The sequence below is a fragment of the Pipistrellus kuhlii genome, unplaced genomic scaffold (genome assembly GCF_014108245.1).
Source record: "Pipistrellus kuhlii isolate mPipKuh1 unplaced genomic scaffold, mPipKuh1.p scaffold_m20_p_20, whole genome shotgun sequence".
Lineage (NCBI taxonomy): Eukaryota > Metazoa > Chordata > Mammalia > Chiroptera > Vespertilionidae > Pipistrellus > Pipistrellus kuhlii.
Window position 1 is genome coordinate 276,153 of NW_023425516.1, and position 7,332 is coordinate 283,484.

Below are 7,332 nucleotides of genomic sequence, written 5' to 3' on the forward strand. Positions count from 1 at the left end.
GAGAGAGAGACGAGAGAGGAGAGAGAGAGAGGAGAGAGAGAGAGAGAGAGAGAGGGAGGGAGGGAGAGAGAGAGAGAGGGGGAGAGAGAGAGAGGGAGAGAGAGAGAGAGAGAGAGAGAGAGAGAGAGAGAGAGAGGGATTTGTTGTCCCGCTTGTTTATGCATTCGTTGGTTGGTTCTCGTATGCTCCCTGACCAGAGATGGAGCCCACAATCTCGGCGTATTGGGGCGATGCTCTGAACTAACGGGGCTACCTGACCAGGGCGGGAGGACATCACATTTTGAAAAATATGTTTTTATCAGTTTCAGAGAGGAAGGGAGAGGGAGAGATAGAAACATCAATAATGAGCCCGGCTGGTGTGGCTCAGTGGTCAAGCACTGACCTATGAACCAGGCGGTCACAGTTCGATTCCTGGTCAGGGCTCATGTCCGGGGTGCGGGCTCGATCCCCACTGTGGGCGTGCAGGAGGCACCTGATCAATGTTTCTCTCTCCTCTTTGGCGTTTCTCTCTCTCCCTTCCTCTCCCTTCCTCTCTGAAATCAATAAATAAAAAAATTAAATTAAAAAAAAGAAAGGAGAAGGAAGCATCCATGATGAGAGATCATTGATCAGCTGCCTCATGCACGCCCCCTACTGGGGATCATGCCCACAACCCAGGCATGTGCCCTTGACTGGAATCGAACCTGGAACCCTTCAGTCCATAGGCTGATGCTCTATCCACTGAGCCACACCGGCTAGGGCAGGACATACATTTTTGAAGACAGGGGAGTAGCACCTAGAATCAGTCATAATGGAAGGGGAGGAGAAAGGAGCTGGTGCATTTGAGCGCCTCCTATCTGCCACTTCATGTAAGTTCACTCATTCATTCAGTGGAACCGGGAGGTGCCTGACAGAGGCAGCCTCGCCTCTCCAGGGCTCTGCCAGAGTACAGAGTACGCCCCAGCCCGGCCTGGAAAGGGATGGCCTCGAGCGGCCAACTGGGTGTGGGCAGAAGGGATGCACGCTCCTCCCCTCACCCTCCGCCCAGGCCTGGCCATAACACACTGATCGTCATGTCCCCGCGGAAGGGAACACGGAGTGTGAGACGGGGGCCTCAGGCGGGGAAGGAACGTGACCCTGACCCTGACCCGTCCGCCGGAAGAAGGCGGCCAGAGAGCCTGCCTGCCCGGAGCGTCTGGTCAGAGGCGGCCGCCACTTGGCTGTGTTAGGCCGGTGAGGTTTTGTGGTTGTTGGTTACCAGGTGCACCGGTTAATAATGCGGGTTTTTCAATAGGTGAAGTTACACGTATGTTCAGATATATGTGATCTGATATGTATGCTATTTTGTTGTATTGACAGCAAACTTCAAAACTTCACATGTCAAATTTGCTGGAGGTGTTAACATCATAGATATTTTTACGCTTAAAAATGTCAAATTTTGTGCCAAAAAAAAAAAAAAAAAAGAGAGCATTTGCAGGAAGTTGTAATTCATTACTTTATTTTGAAGAAAAGTGCTGCTGAATACTTCGGGAAGCTTCTGGTGAACATGCTCCATTTCAATTTACTTGTGAACGCTGGTTGAAACGCTTTAAAAGTGATGATTTCTATGTGAAAGACAAAGAACGTCCAGGTCAGCTGAAAAAGTTTGAAGACCAACAATCACAAGCATTATGGGATGAAGATGCGTGTCAAACTCAAAAATAACTTGCAGAAAGATCAAACCATTTCCGATCATTTACAAGCAATGGGAAAGATTTTAAAGGAAGGAAAATGGGTGTCAACTGAATGAAAGACAAACGGAAAACCGAAAAGTCATCAGTAAAGTGTTGCTTCACTGACACGAAAGAAAGTCTTTTTTTGCATCAAATTATGACTGGCGATGAAAAGTGGATTTATTTTGAGAATCCCAAATGCACAGAATCATGGGTTGATCCAGGTCAACCATCAACATCGACTGCAAGGCCAAATCGCTTCGGAAAGAAGACAATGCTCTGCATTTGGTGGGATCAGGAAGGTGTGGTGAATTATGAGCTTCTAAGACCAGGAGAAACCATTAATACTGATTGCTACCGACAACAGATAACAATTTGAACCACGCTTTAATCGTGAAATGACCAGAATGTGCCAGAAGACACAGCAAACTAATTTTGCTTCATGATGACACACCATCACAAACTTCAAAACCAGTTAAAGACACGTTAAAAGATCTTGTTTGGGAAGTATTAACCCACTTGCCATATTCACCAGACCTTGCTCCTTCAGATGACCACTTGTTCCGGTGGATGACACACGCACTTTCTGAGCAGCACTTCAAAATGTCCGAAGAAGTGGAAAATTGGGTCTCTGAATAGTTTTCCTCAAAACAAGAAAAGTTCTATTGGGACGGTATCCACAAATTACCTGAAAAATGGGGGAAATGTGTAGCTAGTGATGGACACTACTTTGAATAAAACACTTTTGATGTCTCTCTTGAAATGATCGTGTTTTCTTTTATTACAAAATCCACCATTATTAACTGGTACCTAGTACAGCAGTGAGCCAATCCTAACATATGTGATAGTATACCCAATATACAGATGAGTAAACAGAGGCTCAGAGAGGTTGATTAAGTAGGTGAAGATCACACAGCTCATAAGGTATACAGCAGGAATTTGAACCAAGCTCTGCCTGACTAGACATCCCTTTCATTTGCTCTTTTCTTTCTGCAAACAACTTTTAAAAAACTACATAAGGAATATGTGCAGTTTTGTGTGTGTGCAGTCTAATTCATTTAGTCAGTCTCCGGTTACTGAGGGTTCTCGCCATTCCCCCACTGTCATAAGCAATTCTTCAGTGACTATCCTCACAGCTAAACCTTTATGCATAATCCTTAATTATTCCTTTAGGATGAATTCTCAGCGATGGAATTTCTAGGTCAAATACTTGCATGCTTTTTTAGACTTTGGAAAAACATTCCCAGATAAGTCTCATGCTCTTTCTACTGCACATACTGGCTCCCACGTGGCCTGCCAGTGACAGGAGCAGCCAGAGCGTTCACTGGCTTCCCTGACACAGGCATCGGGGAGGCAGGGCCCAGAGTGGCTGCCTGCATGTAAATCTCTGAAATCAAGTGAATAACCAAACCCGCGGGTAAGCAAGCTCAGTGGCCAGTGGTTCTTACACAGGCACCAAGGAATGGGCTTCTCCCCAGCCCCGCACTTCATTCACTCAGAATGGATCACATTGCCCTGACTGGTGTGGCTCAGTGGTTTGGACCGTCGTCCCATGCAATGGAGGTGGCAGATTCGATTTCTGGTCAGGGCACATACCCAGGTTTCAGGTTCGCTCCCCATGCAGGTGGCAACTGATCAATGCTTCTTTCTCACCTCGATGTTTCTCTTTCTGGAAATAAGGAACACTTAAAAATTGATTAAAAAGACCTAGCCAGGCCAATACCAGTTTGGCTCAGTGGATAGAGTGTCGGCCTGCGAACTGAAAGGTCCCGGGTTCAATTCTGGTCAAGGGCATGTACCTTGGTTGCGGGCACATCCCCAGGGGGCGGCTGATCAGTGTTTCTCTCTCATCGATGTTTCTAACTCTATCCCTCTCTCTTCCTCTCTGTGAAAAATCAATATAATATATTTTTAAAAAGAAATAAATTAATTAATAAAATAAAAAGCCCTAGCTGGTTAGCTCAGTGGATATATTATAGTATCAGCATGTGGACTGAAGGGTCCAGTAGGGGGCATGCAGGAGGCAGCCGGTCAATGATTCTCTGTCATCATTGATGTTTCTATCTCTCTCTTCCTCTTCCTTCCTCTTGAAATCAATAAAAATATTTTTTTAAAAAAATTTAAAAAATAAAATAAAAATTTATTAAATATGTATTCTTTGAATAGATAAGGTATAAACAGGGTACAAAAGACAAAAGGGCATTGATTACACAGTTCCCTCCCACCCCATCTCCTGGGCGCCCAGCTTCCTCTGTGGAGAGACCACTGTGTTGGGACAGGCCAGCCGGAGGGCCGGGCACGTCTCATTCCCCTGGCTGTGGGGGCTGTGAGGTTTAGCTTGGGTGCTGATATTTTGGAATTCTCAGTATTCTTGAGCTTTGTTCTTCAAAAGTATAGTTGACCCTTTAACAACATAGGGGTTGGGTGCCGCCTCCCTCGTGGTGAAATGTCTGTGTAAAACCAGTGCATGCCTTTTTAACAGCAGAGGCAGCCTGCTGTGTGGCTGCTCAGCACACGGCTCTTTGCACTTGACCCTGCCTTGGGAGATTGCTCTCCATCAATCCATGTAAACCGACTTTGTTCCTTTATTGTTTTATTTTTTTAAAAATATGTTTTATTGATTTTTTTTTACAGAGGGGAAGGGAGAAGGACAGAGAGTAAGAAACATCGATGAGAGAGAAACATTGATCAGCTGTCTCCTGCACACCCCCTACTGGACCATCGTACCTTGGATGTGCCCGCAACCAAGGTACATGCCCTTGACCGGAATCGAACCTGGGACCCTTCAGTCCGCAGGCCGATGTTCTATCCACTGAGCCACGCCGGTTTCGGCCCTGACGTGTTCCTTTAAACGGGCCCATGGCGTTCCGTGGTGGAGATGCCGTGATTATTCAGTCACCCCCTTTGTGGACGTTAGACGGCCTCCGCCTGCTTGGTTACAATCAGTGCGGCAGGAACGCCCCTCACCGGGTGCCGGCCCGGCTGCCGAGGGGCCGGATGCGGCAGGTGAGGACGAGGCAGAGGAGGCCCACGCGCGTGGAGAACATCACACCGAGCGGGAGAGACGCCAACACACAGCCACTCGGACCGGAGCAGGCAGCGCCCGGGACGCCCATCGTGCCTGGGGCACTGACAGTGCCCGGCCACCGAGGCAGTGCCGGAGGGCTCGGGGAGCCCCTCGCTGCCTCCCCACCTTTCCCACCAGCTGAGGGGGCGGGGAAGTGTTCCATGTTGACATGGACAGCTTTTGGGTCTCCTGCAGAAGGTCTGACCCCGGCACATGAGCTCGTTGAAGGAGGGCCAGAAGCTCTAGCTGGTTTGGTGCAGTGGATAGAGGGTTGGCCTGTGGGCTGAGGGTCCCAGCTTCGATGCTGGTCAAGGGCACCTGCCTGGGTTGCAGGCTCGATTCCCACCCAGTAGGGAGCGTGCAGGAGGCAACTGATTAATGGTCCTCTCTCATCATTGATGTATCTTTCTTTCCCCCCCTCCCTTCCTGTATGAAATCAATAAATAATTGATTATTATTTATTATTTTTTTTAAAGGAGAGGAGCAGAATCGGGCAGGTCAGGGGCTGGTAAGTCCAGCTATGGCCTGACCCTCCAGGGCAGGGCAGGGTAGGGGCCATGGTGCTCTGAAGACTAAATTGTCCCGTAGAATCGTCCCACGTTGACGTGGGAGGCTCCACCCTTGTGTCCCTGTATCGGTCACCTGATACAGGGTGCTGGGGGAGAGCAGGGTGTCCTAACTCCCGAGCAGGGCAGTGCTCCGGAGAGGAGAGCAGCCGCCGCCCAGCAGCTGAGTGGCGGCCGCCCTTGTGGGAGGATCAGGCGGGCAGTGCGGTGGCTCCTGGCTGTGTCCTGCGGAGCTTGCCCCCCTGGGCCTGGGAGGGATGGGCGGGGAGTCTGGGCGGCTCCAAGCTGCTGTCTCTGCACCTTTCAGTGCATCATAGCCGAGCGCATCGGGACAAGCCCACAGGCCACAGCGTGCAGCCTGCTCCGCGTGGCTTCCGAGTCCCCGTAACCTGGCCCGCCCCAGCCCGGCTCTTAACCTGCTCCTGGCCAGCCCGGCCCTGCCGGCACAGCCTGCCCTCCATGCCATCGCTTCAGCCCATGCTTCTTTCTTCTTTATGTTTCACTTGACTCTTGAGCAATGTTTTATTTGTTTGTTTGTATTTTTATTTATTCATTCATTATTTTATTTTATTTTAAAAATTTATTTATTTTTCACATGATTGTCCTCATCCCCCCATTCCCATCCCAAACCCCTCCCCACATATGCCCCCAGCCCTCCGTTGTCCATGAGCACTGGTTAGGCTTATATGCATGCACACAAGTCCTTTGGTTGATCTCTCCCTCTTACCCCCACCCTCCCCTGCCTTCCCTCTGAGGTTTGAGAGTCTGTTTGCTGCTTCTCTGTGTCTGGGTCTGTTTTTGTTCATCCGTTTATGTTGTTCATTATTTCCCCTAGATGCGTGAGATCATGTGATCCAAGAAATACCCTTCTAAGAACCGAAACTGAGACAAGTCATCATGGTTATGCCGAGAGGCAAATGAATCAGAGGAACTGACAGGAGTGCTCCAGCCATGAAGACAGAAGAGAAACAGTTCAGAGATGGAAGACACTGACAACGCCTTGCCTGACTAGCAGACAGAAGCTGTGTGTCAATGAAGGATGCCCAGGTCCAAACCAGAGAGGGTCAGACCTGCATCACCACTGTTTGTCCACCAACCAGATCTGAAATACCATGGCTGACACGTACACATAAGGAATTGTTTGACATTGAAATTGGGACTCAAAAGAACTGTTGGCCTAGAAAGGAACTCACTACAGACTGATTCATTTGCCTCTCAGCATAACCATTTTGTATTTTTAAAAATATATTTTAGCCGAAACCAGTTTGGCTCAGTGGTAGAGCGTCAGTCTGGGGACTGAAAGATCCCAGGTTCGATTCCGGTCAAGGGCATGTACCTTGGTTGTGGGCACATCCCCAGTAGGGGGTGTGCAAGAGGCAGCTGGTTAATGTTTCTCTCTCATCGACGTTTCTAGCTCTCTATCTCTCTCCCTTCCTCTCTGTAAAAAATCAATAAAATATATTTTAAAATATATATATATATTATTGATTTTTTTACAGAGAGGAAGAGAGAGGAATAGAAAGTTAGAAACATCGATGAGAGAGTCACATTGATCAGCTGCCTCCCACACACCCCCCCACCCTGGGGATCTGCCCGCTACCAATGTACATGTTGACCGGAATTGAACCTGGGACCCCTCAGTCTGCAGGCCGACGCTCTATCCACTGAGCCAAACCAGTCTTGGTCATTTTGGTTTTTTATTGATATGTATATATATTAAAAAAATATTTTTATTGATTTAAAAAAGAAAGGGAGAGAGAGAAACACCCATGATGAGAATCTTTGATGGGCTGCCTCCTGCACGCCCCTTACTGGGGATTGAGCTCCCAACCCAGGCATGTGCCCTTGATGGGAATCGAACCCAGGACCCTTCAGTCCACAGGCCAACACTCTGTCCACTGAGCCAAACCAGCCAGGGCTGGCCCTACTGCTTCTTGAGCCCAACTTTGTCCCCAGTTCACTTCCAGGTTATCCCAGCCTCTTGTCTTCACTGAGCTCAGACCCTGCT